Source organism: Acanthaster planci, linkage group LG05, assembly GCF_054643075.1.
Source record: "Acanthaster planci isolate LZ-2023a linkage group LG05, COTS_SCS, whole genome shotgun sequence".
Taxonomy (NCBI): Eukaryota; Metazoa; Echinodermata; class Asteroidea; order Valvatida; family Acanthasteridae; genus Acanthaster; species Acanthaster planci.
Genome location: NC_141781.1, coordinates 11,117,461 through 11,134,988, shown reverse-complemented (window position 1 = coordinate 11,134,988; position 17,528 = coordinate 11,117,461). Strand labels below are relative to the sequence as shown.

Here is a 17,528-nt window from a genome sequence, read left to right as displayed (position 1 = left end):
CCGCTATGCCACGGCACTTTCTTGAAAGAATGTGCTCGTTTCTAAATGTTAAACCTTTCATTGTTTGGACTTAGAATATTTTTCTGCCAAACACTGTACAGGAGATGGGCAAGGGTGGAAGTCCCAGGGCCTGGAAGTCTGAGAGCTGATAGGAAGGGTAGAGTGGATGGCTGAGGGCTTGAGACTATCAGGATTAGAGCTGTAAGGATCCCATGGGGTTGAAGGACATAGCTTCTTAATTTCCATATTGCCAGTGGGTTTATTGTGGCCATTGTGGGATTGAGACTAAAAGGCTCTAAGAGGGAACTTTAAATAAGGAGCTTGGAAGATGTTTAAGACTGGCAGGGCTTAGGATGATGCTGCAATGTAAAATATAAAGGTGGGAAACAGATGTAATTCTGGCAGTGTAGTGTGGTTGAGATTGGGGAATGGCTAAGTATTAAATTTCACAAACAGATTATACACACAAACGTTGTTCTGTTAGTTTAGATAAATGAACATTTATTTCACTTGCAAACAGAAATTAACTGGTTATAGCAATAAATGGTGATTGTTTCACATACACACAATGGCAATATTTTCAAACGTGAACAAATTTTGTATCAGTGCTAAACAGTCCTTATTGAAAAACGTTGTAAACATCAACATGAGAATATACATTGGTTGAAATTTATATGTCGGCTGCAAAAAAAAAAGGTTTATGACTAGAAGTTTCAAAAATGTTTGTTCCCAAAAAAAATTTTTTCATATTGAGAGTAATGCCCTATTTTCAAAAATTATTTTTTTTCAGTAATGGCCTATTAGTACTGAGCCAGCAATTTTGTCACTTGCCGCTTTGTGATACATGTAATTTTAAGTTAAAGACTTTTTCCAATGCTCTGGCAATGTGCAACTTGGAAAATACATAATGCACATGGAATGTTGTCCAAGGAAAAACTTGTTGAAGTGAGGTTTAGAACGGCCTCTAGATTGACTGAATAGTGTTGGTATTTTGGCTGCCTGAATGGGAAAGGGAGATGTGAATTACATAATTTACTGTTCAAAATTTTTTTAAAAGAGTTAAAAATTTTCATACGAGTCCAGTCTATCAAGTGTCTACCGGCTTTCCAAATGGTAATCAAGTTTTCGTACATTAGAATTTTTGGAGTAGAGCATTGTGAAAACCTACGTACACCTGAATGTTTTAAATGTGCATAAATATGAAAGTAGATGCATTACGATACATTAAAGATACAAGGTAATTTGTGAACAGTAGTTTTTTTGTTTCAAAGCAAACTGACTGACTGTGTCTGGCTGTAGTGAACGTACACAAGTACCTCCTAAGTACAATGTCTCTATGCTGAACAATTGGGCATACAGGCCCCTTGTCTCCGAAATTTTCCATGCATTTCTTCTGAAATTTGCTTTAAAATTCAAGAAACAAATTTAAGACTGATGAGAATGACTCGAAAGCTACGATTTCAACATTGAAAAATCAGAGCTACCAGTTTATGACTCTGTAAACAGCGCCCTCTTTTTTCTGAAAATGGCACCTCCTTTTTGGTGAATAGCGCCCTCTTGCTAAGAATGTTTTTCTCCCTTTTTCGCACAAACTGGAACGGTTCAATTTTTGGGCCTTCTAAATATCATCCACTGAAATCGAAACAGATGCGAGGTATGCTACACCAAGCATTGTGTATGGACCCTGCCCTGTTCATTATAGCAGCATTGTACTGCATACACTACTCAAAAAAAATTAAAGGATCAGACATTTGTCTTGAAAGTTTCAGCCAGGTGTCTAGTTTTACTGTATGTGTTTCAGAGTCCACTGAGCCCTGAGCAAGACCAAGAGAGGGCGCAATTTTCTGAGCAACGGAGGGTCCTATGGTTAGAAATGAACTTCGCTGGTCATGTATCAGTCTTCATTTTTGTTAATAATTAAAAAATGTGACATGCATTTGTATGTGGTACAGATGTATGCATTTGTTTTCTGAGCAAAGGTCTCAACAGTTCATATTTTCATGTTGCGATGCACATCACATCTTGGAAGTGCTCCATTTCTCAGCCGTAATAATTTCAGACAAAAAAATAGCGCCCTCACATTATCAGGATATAATTCTAACTCATAAATAGCGCCCTCACATTAACAGGACATCATTTTAACAACTCATATTCTTCCAAAACTCCGCTTTCATCATTTTTAGGGCTGTGTAGAAGACCTCGACAAGGTGCTGACCAAAGTGTTTCTCAGTGTCATGGGACTTCAGTACTCTGTAGAGAAAGTTTGCATTGGACGGGAACCAATACAGTCTTTGTTTTGTTGCCAGAACATAACCACATTAAATGACACTCACATGTTGCAATGCAAATCTTTTTAAAAATTCTGTTCCTTTGATCCTTTTGAGTAGTGTGCAAATGTAGACAGACTTGCTTCATCACTAAGGTGGAGAAGCAAAGAACTGCATCTCTGAGAAGATTGAGTCCTTTCCTTGCCTTTGTGAATCAATGCCTACGATTCTGATAAGGATCCCTCCTTCAGTCTTGGAAGCTGTTCCTCCTCAGTGATGAAGGCGAGGACTGGCATCTATCTGAGTTACCTCCTCCTCTTGACATGCTCGTGAATCATCTCTAGGAAGTCCTACAGGATCTTGCCTGCCATCTTGCTTCTCTCCTTGTTAAAGGAGGCGAGGGCGCTCTTCTCATTGGCATTGTAGATCTGGTTCTTACGCACAGCTTCCATGCCAACAATGTCTGGGATGAAATTAGACACAGAAAAATGAGTTACAGCAAAATACTCAGAGAATTCTGACAAACATTCAAGGATCTTTGTACAGTCCTTAACTTTACACCTTATTCATACAAACTAGTCTGCGTTGTAATTGGATTTGACATTAAGGCTGAGTTCAGGTGGCTTGCACTCATATGTTTACAGACAGCTTGATATGTTCTTCCTGGGTCAGCCGCTCAAACGCTGGGAACATAAAACCGATTATTGCTGGTACATGTAGTTAGTGGTGATCAACATGCAACATGGAGGCCTCCATGTACGTTCTCCGATGGTTAATGTTTGGATAACTATCCGGAATTCTTTTCTATTTAAAAAGAAACATTCAGTTCTGTGTTATGGAAAATTAGTAATGTTAATTTTGCAAAACTTCCCATTGTCTCCGGCTTTGTAAGCCATCTCGCTATTTTGTGCGGTTGTTCAAAACCAAAATCTCACGAGTTTTTCCGTCTGTTCCTGTAAAACCTGGCTAGGAACCTGCAAGGTTGGGGATTTTTATATTTTTATTATAAAAAAAATTAAAATTGGATATCTGTGATTCAAATCAGATTTTGGGATTTAAATCAGATTTTTTTTAATGAAAATTGGAGACAAATTGGCTAAATTACCTTTTCCAAAGCAAGCAAATTAGCTGCATGTATATTAATTGTCTTTATTTTTCTCTCTTGCTACAAAATTAACCAAATTTGGATTTGAATAAAGAAATTTAAATCAAGTACATGACTACATGTAAATTCAGAAACCACCTTGAAACTTGTCTAAACCCAGTGCAATGCATGCAGTATAGCACCTACATTTTATCAAAACTGGGAACTGAAAGGCTCACAGAGGGAGGGATTTATTGTTTAAAATGAAAAGTTGAAAAGAATTGAAGAGTTGAAACATTTTTGCCTGTTTTTTTTAAGCTTAAACGTTGATTAAATCCCAGATTTTTCTAAGATCGTTTGATTTAAATCATGATTAAATTGGTGATTTAAATTGGCCAACCCTGCGAGAAGGTAGTGTATGATCCTGTTCTGAGAACAGTATTCTCCGGTTATGGTCCAGCCATTCGAGTGCAAGAGCAAGAAGAGGCTGCCCATTAAGAGCAGGCCACCCAAACTCAACCTAAGTTCCTCTAAATCTATCATTTTTTTTCAACCATTTCTAATCAGAAAATGAACTACATGTATAAAGAAAAGTCTCTGTAACTCATGATAGGACTTCTGACGGATTAAACTAACACTGCACATCGTAAACTTGAAAACTTCAACATCCCTTTGGGGTAAAGTGAATTAAAAGTGACATCATGCCTTTCTGGACAACTGAGGGCGCTGTAATCTCAATCTTTGGGCAATTTATTATACCAACGGGGAAGATGCTTCTTTCATGAGTTCTTCCATCAAAACTCAGAAACCCAAATTCACTCCTTGAACATGTCTCAGAAAATGTTGACCATTGATCTTTGGTAATTTGCAATGAAACAGCAAGGAAAAGGAAACTTAGGCCAGGAACTGAGAACAATTCCAGTACGGTTGGTGCATTCAACTAGCTTGCCCCGGTTACAAGGGTTTAATCTTTATCATGTCCCTTTGCCCATCACCCAGCGCCTGAACAGGGTGCTAGGAAGGGCTCATGGCCTTGCACAGATTCTAGTGAAGGAAGGTTGTCACAGTGGGTCACTACTACTAACATGCAGAGCATTTTGGGTAGATTTCTGCCAGGTGTACGAGCTCGCTCAATGTCATGCGTTGAAATACAAGCGACAGTTACCAATTCAATATTTTTTTTCTTTTTCTTCTTCATTGCTGAAAATATTTTCACTACACTTATTCATTCGTCCAAAACTGGTCAAGATAACCAACGATTTGAAAAATATTGCTAAAAGACGCGTGATCAGTGATACTTTAATACCACTGTGACTGTACCAAGGCCTTGTCGTCGTACACATGTAGCCGACACTTTAGCCCGAACCAAACAATTTAAATAACGCTTCAATAACAGGAAGTGATCGTGGAAGTGACCTCGTGGTCACAGGTCATGCACAATGTTTGGGCGCTGGGTGACAAGCGAATCTCGCCCCACCGTCTTGCTTGACATAGCACTCACAGCCATCCCAAGGTCAGGGTTACCCCGTGTAAGCTAACCTAAAGAACTCATTGTTTTTTGCTATTAACCAAAAGCCAAGGGTGGATCCAGGACCAACAATTTCGGAGTGGATTTGTTTTGCTTTTGAAATTTTGTTGAGGGGTTTGGCAACATATTGGGCTATTTATACACAGTTCACGAGGAAACTTTATTTCCTTTTGGCTGCCTTGGGGGGGGGCATGGCCCCCTTCCCAGATACACCCTTGCTGAAAGCCATCATATGCAACACATGACTCTTACCTGTGCTACTTATGACATAACTTATGTCTGCAGCTATGGAGATCTCATCACAAGTCCTTCAACTTGCACCATGATGCAGGATACATTAGCCCGTCTCAAAGTAGCCAGCCATTGCACCACCTTCAACTGGAGACAAGTTCTTCCCAAATCTAAGAAGGAAAAAATGACAAAAAATAACAAAAAAAGGTTACCTTTAAGGTTTTTCAATCACAGAGTATTATTTTGGTCGCTGTTAAATCCATAAAACCACACAGTGTTTGGCAGTGCAGGGAGTAACAGGTCAGGTGGGGTCTGACTGGCACAAGAAGGGTTCCCATAGAAATTGAAAAACCAAATACAGTAATCTTACTCAAAGTCGGTAACCTTTCAGGACTTTCCAGGACTAGTATACGACAATTTCCATGACATTTCATGCCACTTTGCGGAGAAAAGTTGTTTGGTAGTATGAACGACAACCATAGCCACTCCTACGGACTGACAAGGATAGCCTGTGTATTTATCATTATTCCATAAAGCCATCAAAATTAGCCCAAGGTTGGCATGTTCCTGATTTCCATTACTTATTTCAGGACTTTATGGGCCAAATTTTGCAGGATTACCCATGTACAAGAATAAATGTACAAGAACAAATCGGTTCAGCAAATCACGTTTTATGTAATGCTTACTGTTTCAGGGCAGTGATGCTAAAAGATGAGCTTACAGGCAGGGGACCAACCACGCTGCTATCACCTTACTCCATCAGGGCAGTGATGTGAGAAGATGAGCCCACAGGCAGGGGACCAACCACGCTGCTATCACCTTACTCCATCAGGGCAGTGATGCCAGAGTGATGCCAGAAGATGATTTCACAGGCAGGGGACCAACCATCCTGCTATCACCTTACTCTATCAGGGCAGTGATGCCAGAAGATGATTTCACAGGCAGGGGACCAACCATCCTGCTATCGCCTTACTCTATCAGGCCAGTGATGCCAGAAGATGAGCCCACAGGCAGGGGACCAACCACACTGTTTACATCTTACTCTATCAGGTGATGCCAGATCTGGTACCTGGTAAAGATAAAAAGAGGTCACTATTATCTGTCTGCATTGGTAGACAAATGTTCTCGGGAACTACCTCTTGAAAAAGCTAATGTGCAAAAGGTATGGCTGCAGCTAGAAGTAAGGGCAATAACTACTGTATAGAGCCACAAGCAAGCGGCTGCAGTCATTTCCCATAGACTTATGAACTACTGTCAGCCTAAGCCAGTTGATTTGGTTGTACAAACAAAAGATGGTACCCAGTAACTTCTGTTCTATACAAAGAGTGAAATATGCGAGTATGCAAGTGGGGATTTCTTGAAGAACATCTCATTGATCAACTTCATCTTAAAAGAGCTGGGGTGGGGACACTTAACATTTACATGTATTCTGATATCACAACAGTAATTCTTTGTGGTCATTGTGACACCATTTTTGTGAAAAATCCCACTTATTGTTCTAGCCGAGCACCCTTTGTTTTCTGAGACAGTTCAACCAAAAACATATACTCTTCCACTGCTGTGCTCAATTCTCATGGGCTAGCATGCATGTGGTCTTCAACTTACAATGACTGTAACAAAACCCCTTATAGCAGATTTTGGATTCTAAGATGCTCTGCAATCTGGGGTATTTCCAGGGCATTTTCTGTAGATTCCTTGAATCAAATTTGCTCGTGTTGAAATGAAGGCAAGATTGTTATCGGGAGGTCATCAAAAGTTGATTTTGGGGGGGGCATTTTCTTTTTTGACTGATTGGAACTCGCCATTGAGTGGATGGTTCGGGATTACATGTACAGTGTACGTACATGGGCACTGTGCGAGTGGATGATGTACAGTCCCTTCCCTAATTCTGGATCTCAAAAATAACTCCATGGTCAGATTTCAGCGACAAAATTCTATAAATCCGGTGCAATCCACTTTGTGTAGTGGTAAAATTACAAAATTACTTTCAAAATCTAAGCTTTTAATCTGGACTTATGGGATCGACAAAAGTGACAACACTTTTTCTAGTTCTGAGTCAGTTTAACCGGTTCCGAATAGCAACAAGTTTTTCCTCGTATAAAAAGTCAGCCAGAGCCAATTTTCTAATTGAGAATTTCTTAATTTTGAGAAAAATAGTTCATAAATAACAATTTCAGTGAATTAACAAGTGAAACTTGAGTAAGTTTTTCAGCAGTACTGCGAGCAATCAGCGACTATCCCCCACGCTGCACAGTTGACCAATTACTTACATACAGTACATGTACATTCTGTTATGCCCGTGTAGTTAAGTTGGCAACGCACATGAATGTACTACCAGTGTAATCCACAACTACACATGCAGGAAAAATATGCATTTAGTTTTTGGCCAATTTACAAAAAACTCCAAAAGTCAGTTTGATTAAACATACACTAGATGCAAACGCTTATAGGATTGTTAAGTAAGACACAAGTATTTGGAATCACACGTACAGAATGACTTATCAACCGGTGCTTTTAGGTCAATTTTTGGGCTCTCGTGATTTTTGACGAACCATTAAAAAATGTTGAAGTTCGAGACGGAAATCTAGCTGGCCAAAAATTTCTTTTCTAGATTTTTCTAAAACAAAAATTTTGGTATAAGAAGCTTACATTTCACCTGAACTTGTAGAACACATAAGAAGTACTTTTAGAAGCAGAAGAAAAAAGTTTTATTTCAAACGATCCGGATCTAGGAAAAATCTGGAACTACATGTAAGAAATTGGCTGTATTTTCCAAGGAAAAAACAATGAATTCCAGGTATTGGTTCTTGACGCTCCAAAATGAAAATGTTATGACTAGGAGACTGGAACCAGTCCAATTTTGTCCTTTCGTACTACATGCATACTGTGTCTGGCTTTGATCACAAATGGTGCGAAATGTTTTTCTGTTGTGCTGAATAATGATGGCAAACTAATAATGTTCGTTCCATAAAATGTGGTAAACTTCTTTGCATTTAGATAAACTCTGAAGATGATGCAGATGGAGAATAGGGAAAATCCAACAGAAAAAAATTGCAGGGCAGTGAGAATTTTGGCGGGGCGGCAAAACTTTAGCAGGGCGGTCTAACCTTTTGAAATGAATTACGGGACCAAAAGTATATGGAAGGTACTGTAACAATGCGTACCGTCGCTACAGGATTGGATGGCGATGTAGGGCATGAGATATCAGCAGAGGTCCATTAATTACTATCAACAACAATCAGTGTAGCCTATGGTCAACTTACAGGAGCCATCTCGACAAGCCGTGAGACTTGCCTTCCTATAATGCACTTCTACATAATCAGACTGGTACACTGTCCTGTTACAGTACTTGGACTCTACATGCATTAGTCGCCAAACCATGTCAAAATGTTATAGGGTGAAATACATGGGATCAGGTCAACTCGGACCAAAAGCAACTCGGACCCATGCCAACTCGGACCCAGGACCAACTCGGACCCAGGACCAACTCGGACCCAATACTAACTTGGACCCACTACCATCTTGGACCTACAACCAACTCGGACCCACGCCAACTCGGACCCAATACTAACTAGGACCCACTACCATCTTGGACCCACAACCAACTCGGACCCACAACCAACTCGGACCCACGGAGTCTTGTGGTTGCACGACACCAAATACGCGCCCGTTGACCGAAATAGCGCCGACTCATGAACCTTGCGAAGAGGTTGGCCTTCATTTCTTCACTGGAAATTCAAGATAATTTTTTTCGCTGGAAATTCAAGAAATGGCCAGATCAATCACTTTTCATTTCAATTTTATGAATTTCTTTTATTCACCTTTTCTGGAAGATACCTCCTAATAGTAGTAAAACTATGCGCTCAGCTCTGAATGTAGTTGCCTGTCTCTATCCAAAATAGGCCCACAATGTGGGGCTTTTTGTGAAAGAAATACTCTATTTATATGAATAATTCTATCATCCCTCGTGATTATGGCAAGTCTTATTGTAAAAAAAAAAGTGGGATCACAAAATAATAATGAGCTCGCGAGCAGACATACGACGCTTCAAAACAGTCTCCAAGTTTAAGACAATAGGGAATATTCCCCATTTTTATTTTAAAATGATTTGATTTGTGTTGTTCTAAATTACCAACCTATTTGCGTTATTTGGACAGTCAGTTTAGGCCTGTATGGATGAATTCCTCCATCTGCCTTAATTTTGCCGGTATTCAGGGGGGATGGGGCAAGGTGGAGGTGTAAAACTTGCCAGGCCAAAACAATTTGAAAAGTGAGGTGGGGGATAACACCATGAGACATTATAAATGGTCAATGTTCGTGATATTGATGTATATCTGCAGTATGTGTTGTACGCATGCAGCATCTCTTATGTACAGCAGAAGGGTCTATCTGTTGCTTATTATTGCAACAAAAACTTTGAGGGCTGTTTGGTGAAAGTTCATTCGATTTCTTCTGGTGATGTGGAGTGCCAAAAAAACTTCGAAGAGAGGGTGTCAATGATTTGGTACTGTCAATCACCCTCCAAAAGCTGCTCCCATTGGTTGTCCCAAGCTCCCACTCCCCGATCATAGGGTTTCAAGAATGGAAGGTGACAAAATCAGTCTTTGTGGTCAATCACGTTGGTACCTCGGAAGCTAATGACCGATTAAGATTCAAGATTACAAGCGGTAAATAAGACATCAAAGGAAATGTGCCTCAATAAAAATACGACGCTCGCCTGTTACTTCTCACGTGTTCCAAGACATCACTGATATCAAATCTAGTCCTGTACGGTTTTCAACCCTCATGCCTGTTCAAACTCAAAAACTGAGAAATTCTGGGAAGCATTACGTGTAGAGAGGACGTTACATCTCGACAGCATGCAGTGCAAAAGTGTCATTTACCAAATGCTAAAATGTAAAAGTGGACAAAATCAAAATTTTCAACAAGTTAATCACGCTCCTGGGGTTGGGTCCGAGTTGACTCAGGGTGGGTCCGAATTGGTCGTAGGTCCGAGTTAGTATTGGGTCCGAGTTGGTTGTGGGTCCGAGTTGGTCATGGGTCTGGGTTAGTATTGGGTCCGAGTTGGGATGGGTCTGAGATGGTTGTGGGTCCGAGTTGGCATGGGTCCGAGTTGGCATGGGTCCGAGTTGGTTTGGGTCTAAGTTGACTCGAAACCAAATACATGTATGAATTTCCAAAGAAAACAAAAGACTAAATAAATACATCTCTCCAACTAAAATGGCCACATTTCTAAATACCCTGCACAATTTGAATCTTGGACTATTTAGGAATTGATTTCTTGAAAAATGTAGATATGTGGGGCTTTAATTATGTTGGAATTCATACGGGAAAACATCGGAATGCAGCAAATAAGATAGGGTGAAATATGTGCGAATTTGCAAAGTTAAGGTTAGAGCTCCGAAAAGACTCAATACCTCTCCAAATAAATGGCCAAATTTCATAAATATGTACAAATTTCCAAAGTTAAGGTTAGTGGAAAGAAAAGATTCAATATTTCTCTCAATAAATAGCCAAATTTCTAAATACCCGCACGATTTGAATCTTGGACTTATTTTTATCTTGGACTATTGAAAAATTTGTAGATTCTTGGAGCTTTAGTTACATGTACGTTGGAATTCAGACAAGAAAATGTCAGATTGCAGCAAATGAGATTAAGTAGATTAACCCCAACTTTGGCACAAAGCCTCCGTTAAATGAGACGTAAACAAAGAACGGCATCATTTGTGTGGTTCCATTCAGTTACAATCTCCAACCAGCAGCCGCTATTATATGGCACAGTTACTCTGTGACCAACAGCTATTCTTTGACCACAAGTTACTCTTCCACCATTCTAATAGCTCTTTGACCACAAGCTACTAACCTATTTGATCAACGATGACCCTTAGACTGACAACTACTCTTCGAACAAGAGTTACTCTTTGACCATAGGCTACTCACTCACTGACCACGGGTTATTGTTAGGTCCAAACTATAGCTGGGACAGTCCCAACTGTAGCGCTGCAGTTGGGCTGGTCCAACTATTGTTGACCCATTTCCGTAGAAAATTTATAAACAATATTATAAACAATATGACTCTGGCACATGCTAGGCACATGCTCACTGGACCTTTGTGCTGTAGTTGGGCCGGCCCAACTATAGCACGCTAGTTGGGATGGACCCAAATATAGTTGGGATGGTCCCAACTGTAGTTGGGACTGATGCTGTAGTTGGGGCGTAACATAACTCAATGGCCAAAGGATACTGGCTGACCACAAGCTAGTTGACCAATTGCCACTCCTTGACCAACGACTAATCTTTGATCAAAAGCTAAATAGACCAATTGTGTCCACTAAGTCACGTGACCTAGGCTATAGTGGGTATCAAACATCAACGAGCATGGCGTCCTCCCATAGCAAAGTGTGTCTGACAGTCGGTACTGTACACAGACTTCTGATGTCCAGAGTATTATACCAAAAATCTACTTTTATTTTATTTAGTATACAAATATTTTCATGAGCTGAAAGACGAAATGTTACATTCAACGATCGAGCCGCAGGCTTGTTGAATGTCATCTTTCAACACGTCATCTTTCAACTCACAAACATTTTCTTACATTGCACCAATGAAAAACATTCATTATTTGTATACAACATCAACTAACTTAAGTAGATCTTTGTCGTTTGATTATATTAGAGGATACCATTTGAATAGGGTAGCCTTCTTTAACTTAGCCTAGGCCCACCTTCTGTCATCTGCTTTTTCCTAAACTTCAAAGTTCAAGAACGCCAAAAGACAAAATAGCAATGGCTGAAAGTTCAAAATGGATGAACCGCCGTATGACCAAATGTATGAACTAGTGTACATGTAGGCCTATGTGCCGTCGTCTCTACGTAGGCCTAGACCACAGTCATGACAGTAAAAACGCGACCGGAACTGGTCAAGTTCTGCTGCGGATTGCTGTTCTCCCTCATCGAAACTCGTACCAGCGCACCTCAAATAAGATTCTAGTCGACGTACAGCATATTGAATTTGTTTCTTCGTATTCTTTGCGTCCACTCCGTCAAGTCATTCGGCAATTTTCTTGTCATTCATTTTTCAGAGAAGATTGCTTGAACCTGCCGCCATTTTAGTGATCACAGGCTAAACACGCGCCCCCTGTTGACCAATACGTAATTACGTATTGGCACGTGGTTCGTTCGTTCATGGCACATACGCGCGCACCAGAGGGTGCACCACTACAAATAAATTCCCATAGACAGCAGTGATAAATCACAAATATTTAAAAAATACTCACAACTCTCACAGGTGTTCAGGCTGCACAGAATAATGATGTTCCACATGTCGTCTTTCATTTTCCTTTTAATTTTCGGGGGGTTGACCAGTGATTTTTTGAGAAATTTTCACCACAAGCAGACCATCCCTAAATTGCAGAAAGTGTCCCTGTCCAGAAAAGTAGCCATTTTGAAAAACCCTCCCTCGGCAAAATGGCTCAAATAGTGCCACTTTCAAACCCGATTGCATCCAAACTGCTCAGAATTGGAAGCCCTAAGTCCAGCCCAGAGGTCCAGTTCAGTCCCATGGCTCTCAGGACCTTCTAATATAGAATATTACGAGTCTATAACTTTTATTAATGAGTTCGGCGGACATATTTCTGGCCTAAATACGAGGGTGCACCCATACGCGCACACCAAAGGGTGCGTTCGATTAGCTTCCCTGAAAACACCAGTGTTACACTCAAGGGAAGCCTCAAAATGAGGCTTATCGAACGCTGCAGTGTGTTTTCCAAGGCATTCTGGGAAAAAGGTCAAGTCCCCGCCTCGTTCCATCATGTACGTTCATGCTCGAACAGTCCATCCGTGACGTCATTACACTCGGGCAGCCTCCAGAGACCGGCTCGCCAGCTGGGGTAGTAGTGGCTGACACCAGGGCAGGCACGAACGTCACGTGATGGCTAATTGAACGCTCTCGCGTAAGTTTGACTTACACGTGTAAGCTAATCGAACGCACCCATAGAAAACGCTGCAAAATCAGACCGAAATAGCGCCGCCTGTTGACTCTCGTCAAGAGAGGTTGGCCTCCTTTTTTTACTGGAAATTCAAGATAATGGCCAAAAGATCACTTTTCATTTAAATTTCATGGGGGTTAGCCACGAATTTTTTTTTTATTCACCTTTCAAGAAAGATACCCCAAAACAGCAGTAAAACTAAGCGCTCATTTCTGAATGTAGCCGCCCGCCTCTATCATGTGTATCCAAAATAGGCTCGCTGAAAGGACCTGCTACGCAGCAGGTGCTGTATTTAAGAGTCTTTCCCGTAAACGTTTTTCTTAGATCTGCATGGTGAGTGTGAAATTTGGTATTCTTCGTTTTGTACCAGTGCCATGTCAGGGGGGTATCAAATAGTATGGATTATTAATCTGTTCATATGGAACCTTAATTCATTGCTTAAGAATTACATTATTGCGGAACACTGTGATAGTTACTAGGAATTTCTCGGTTTGTTTTACGTATTATTTAAGTCGTTATCATGCAACGAATAGGCTACTGTGCATAACGCCATAATATATGCCACGCCATAATTCCATATTGATTAATACAGGACGAAAGTATTCAATTTCTCAAAGTTAATTGTAACATGTAAAGTGCGGAGGAAGAAGAGGACGCAGTTGACGGTCTGTCGAAGAAAAAGCTTCACCTGCGGTGTTAAAGGAACCAGGAAATGAGTTTTTCTTAGAACAACTTTTTGTGTATCTCTCTACTCCTCTTTCATGTATGAAGACTGTTTGACATCTTTTTTGAGTTACGTGAATTGAACGGTGCACTTTTTCCAACATAAATAATTGGTCAAGTATTTCTGGCCAAGTGAGGGCGATTTTGCTTTGATGTAAATCCAGGAAGACATGGTTCAGGTTGCATGTTTTCACGTTCAAATTGTGAACCCTTAATTTGCTGTCTGGGAACATATCTGTCAAAAGGAATTTTGCTGGATTATTGCCATATAATTAAACAGCAATATATTGCCAAAGAAAATAAGATCTGCCAAAGCAGTGGTTAAATAAATCTAGAAATTTTCTGTGCACAAATCAGAGCAACATTGAGATTCGGTACCTTGGATGACATCATAGTTCTGCTCATAAATATGCAAATATACTTTAGCATAAAAACCAAAAAGCATCAAAATATGGATTAAAATTGCAAAACAAAAATTTAAAATCAATTTAATTGAAACCCCAAGATGTAATTCCAAGGGTTTTAGTCAAATTTATAAAAATATTCCTATTTCCCGGTTCCTTTAATCTTAAAACCCCCACCAGCGTGAACGGAAATTTGTTCAGTTATAACTGAGTTATAATATTCTTCCAAGTCGCAAATGCAGGATTTCGATGTTGTTTTCAAAGGGTCTTCTTTGAATTGCTGTGAATTTGTAAACATACGTTTCTGTACTGGTTTTAGTGAACATTATAACCCGACAGGTTATATGAATAGTTGATGTGGTTTATTCGGCTGGCTCGATGTGCGGCTCCCTGCCCAATTGCCAGAACTCATAGGGATTTTATACATTTGCTGGACATTCCATTTTTCATCCATCATACAAGTTTCCTTGCCTTATTAGGTATTAGCTACTATTCTTTGAATATTAATACAGCGTGCATGAATATGTTTGGTTCATTTGGATTTGAGGGTAGGGTTAGTCAGATTAATGAACACTGACTTTTCCTTATAAGGCCAGTGGGCTGCCTCATGACCCATCCGGTCCAGCCCTGCTTTCCTCCCCAAGGGCCTTGTGGTTCAACTAGTCATTCCTTAAGTGAGGCTCATTACTTGGAAAGCGGTTCTACTGTTGAAGGGTCAATCCGTGCATTGAACTTAGGTAGCAATACAACATGTGCTATTGTAACATGGTGATAACAGTTACAGTCACTATTAGAAGAGTGCTTTAAAAAGCACCTTGTAATATTCCAAATGTGTGAAATTAAAATAAAATAAGCAACATTTTCGCACTTAATGTTCGCAATAGTTAGTTTCTTCTCTTTGAAGTGTATTATGCATGAAAAGGGAACCAAAACTAAGATGAAAATTCAGTATCACACATCGATCATCAGGCTCACTGGATGTGTCAAAAGTGTTCCGGGCAGTATGAGCCTCGAGCTGGACCATAAGAGGGCGCTATTTTCTTAGCAACAGAGGCTCCTTTGATGGGAACTGGACTTCGCTGGTTCACGAACGACTAGGAAAAGCACGCGTCACGGTCGCATCGCTACCAACAAATTGAACAATCCCGACGCGGCTCTCTTCAACCGATGGAGGGGGAGCTTCCACTCGATACAATATCCTGTGAATAAGACTTCGAGAGTCCGACTCACATCAGAAAAATTTTCCTGCTTTGTCAAATCTGTCACTTGAGTCATGTTACTTTCCTTCTTATAGAGAATATAATTTACCGCATATTTAGGCCCTCCGTTTTGAAGAAGGGGGGTCAAGAGAAACAAAATTGGAATCCCGCGGTGAACGTTGTATATTTCGATGGCGTTGATATCACAATAATTATGTTCGGATTTAAATTACAGTTGGGTTTTTAAGGCTAGCAACGGACACGAAATGATGAGTGGCATATTTAATAAAAGAGCAAAGGCTTGTAGTAGCACGTCGCACGTCATGCCGCCATTGTTGTTGATCAGCTGGCTGCAACCCATGGTCCACTGTTTGTGTTCGACATCAACATTAAGCAGTCGTAACGGATCTATCACCGGGTATGAGATACCCGGCACGATACGTGGGAAAGGGGGAGCCCCTTCCCCTCAATGTGATTCACAAGCTGTATACCCTATGGCTATTGCGCCAACTGCACCCCCCTCAGAAACCTGAAAGGAATTCCAAAGATTCCATCAACACAAAATAAGACACAATAGAGGGGTTCCCCTTTGCATCATATGGGGTATGAGCTACCCACAAATTACTCTGGTTCCTTGAACAAATTTCCCTTCTGACCGGGAATCAGTCTACTCGCGAACATTCAGGCGGTGTATGAAAACGTTTTGCCTCAACCATACATAAAATATACACGTGCATGTAGGCCTACACGCTAACACAGTGATCCTATCAAATTTTGTACTTATATATGAGTTAGTCAACGGAAAAAAGCTTTATCACCTTTCATAAGCATCTTGTCGGGAGTTACCATTGTTTGATATCCCTCATAGATTCGACAACAAGAACTAGAAGCAATTACTGCGGTGGCACAACGCTCGTGGACAGGTGGTACGCGCGCGTTACATGCCTTTTTGACCAATAAGGCGTGGTGATTTGCCAAATGCATGCGCGGTACGTGTAACGCTGAAGAACGTGCTGAAGAAATTAAAGGGGCCTTTCTTTGTGTGCGTCAAAATTTGTATCTGTCAGAATCGATCCCCGGGCGATTTTGACAGCCGAACGCAACACACTCGTGTTTAATGTTAATGGAGTCGAGTTTGTGTCCTTGAGAGTGAAATACATGGATGCATCGTGTACGCAACGCACAAGTACAAGTGTCACTTCGGCACTCGATTCGTTTTCCTTGGTAGACAAATTTTTGCGTTTATTTGCGAGAATTTAGATGTATGGCATTCAATTATTTGTGAGTAGGAAGATAAATGTTGATGTTTTCCCGTTTACATATTTAATCAGATATTTTCGCATAACCAAGACTACAAGCTTCAGTGTTTCAAGAAAAAAGAAAAACTAGTACTCTAAAGTAACCCAACTATATATCATTTAGATATGAAGTGTATCACATATGTTTTGTTTTCTTCACGGCCAACGTTTGTCAATAGATATTTGGAATAAAATAAACAAATCAAAAGACAGTAACAATGATTTCGATCGAGTTGACATACCACTCCAAAAAGTACTTGACTTCTGTGTTTGATATCGTTTGTTTCAATGTTAATAGGTTAACAAGTCAGTATTTTTCATGAATTTGTATGGTGGCTAATCAAATGATTCTGGTGTTTCAAAGTTTCAAGTAGGCCTGACGGTGAACGCATATATCATTAATTTTTAGATAGTAACAGGCATATCGTTAAGAAATTATTGTCAAAGTTTTAAATGATCTTTCACTTCTCTCTGGCAAGTGGGACACATTTTTAGAGAAACGCAAACACTATTATCTTTTCAGCAAATATTTGTGTTTCTTCAAAGCGTGTTCAGCGGTGCACAAAGGGGTATTTTCAATTTTTAAAAGGAAAACAGAACAACTGGAAAACTGAACGGTGTCTTACCCAAATGAGTTCCATAATTTACACAGCTTATAGCTAGCGAAGTTCAACTTTAGCAAAAAGCCAGAAAACTTGGAGCATTCAAGCCCTGAGAGCTTAGGTAGAAAATTGGGTTTTTCGAGATGTGAAACGTTAAGATAATGTCTCCAGGTAAAGTTTGAGATAATAAAATCTATTTGATTTT

At 40.2% G+C, this 17,528-nt stretch overlaps 1 long non-coding RNA gene across 2 annotated transcripts; it reads right to left on the bottom strand.

The window, feature by feature from the left end:
* Positions 1 to 1,755: 1,755 nt before the first annotated feature.
* LOC110980989 (uncharacterized) lies at positions 1,756 to 12,218 on the bottom strand. Of its 2 annotated transcripts, none has more exons than XR_015425309.1 (4): positions 11,835 to 12,218; positions 5,797 to 6,179; positions 5,132 to 5,280; positions 1,756 to 2,730 (listed from the first exon to the last, which is right to left on the bottom strand). It is a non-coding gene; the product is annotated as an uncharacterized LOC110980989 (long non-coding RNA). The 2 variants fall into 2 exon arrangements; XR_015425310.1 differs by having other exon boundaries at positions 12,084 to 12,218.
* Positions 12,219 to 17,528: the final 5,310 nt, after the last annotated feature.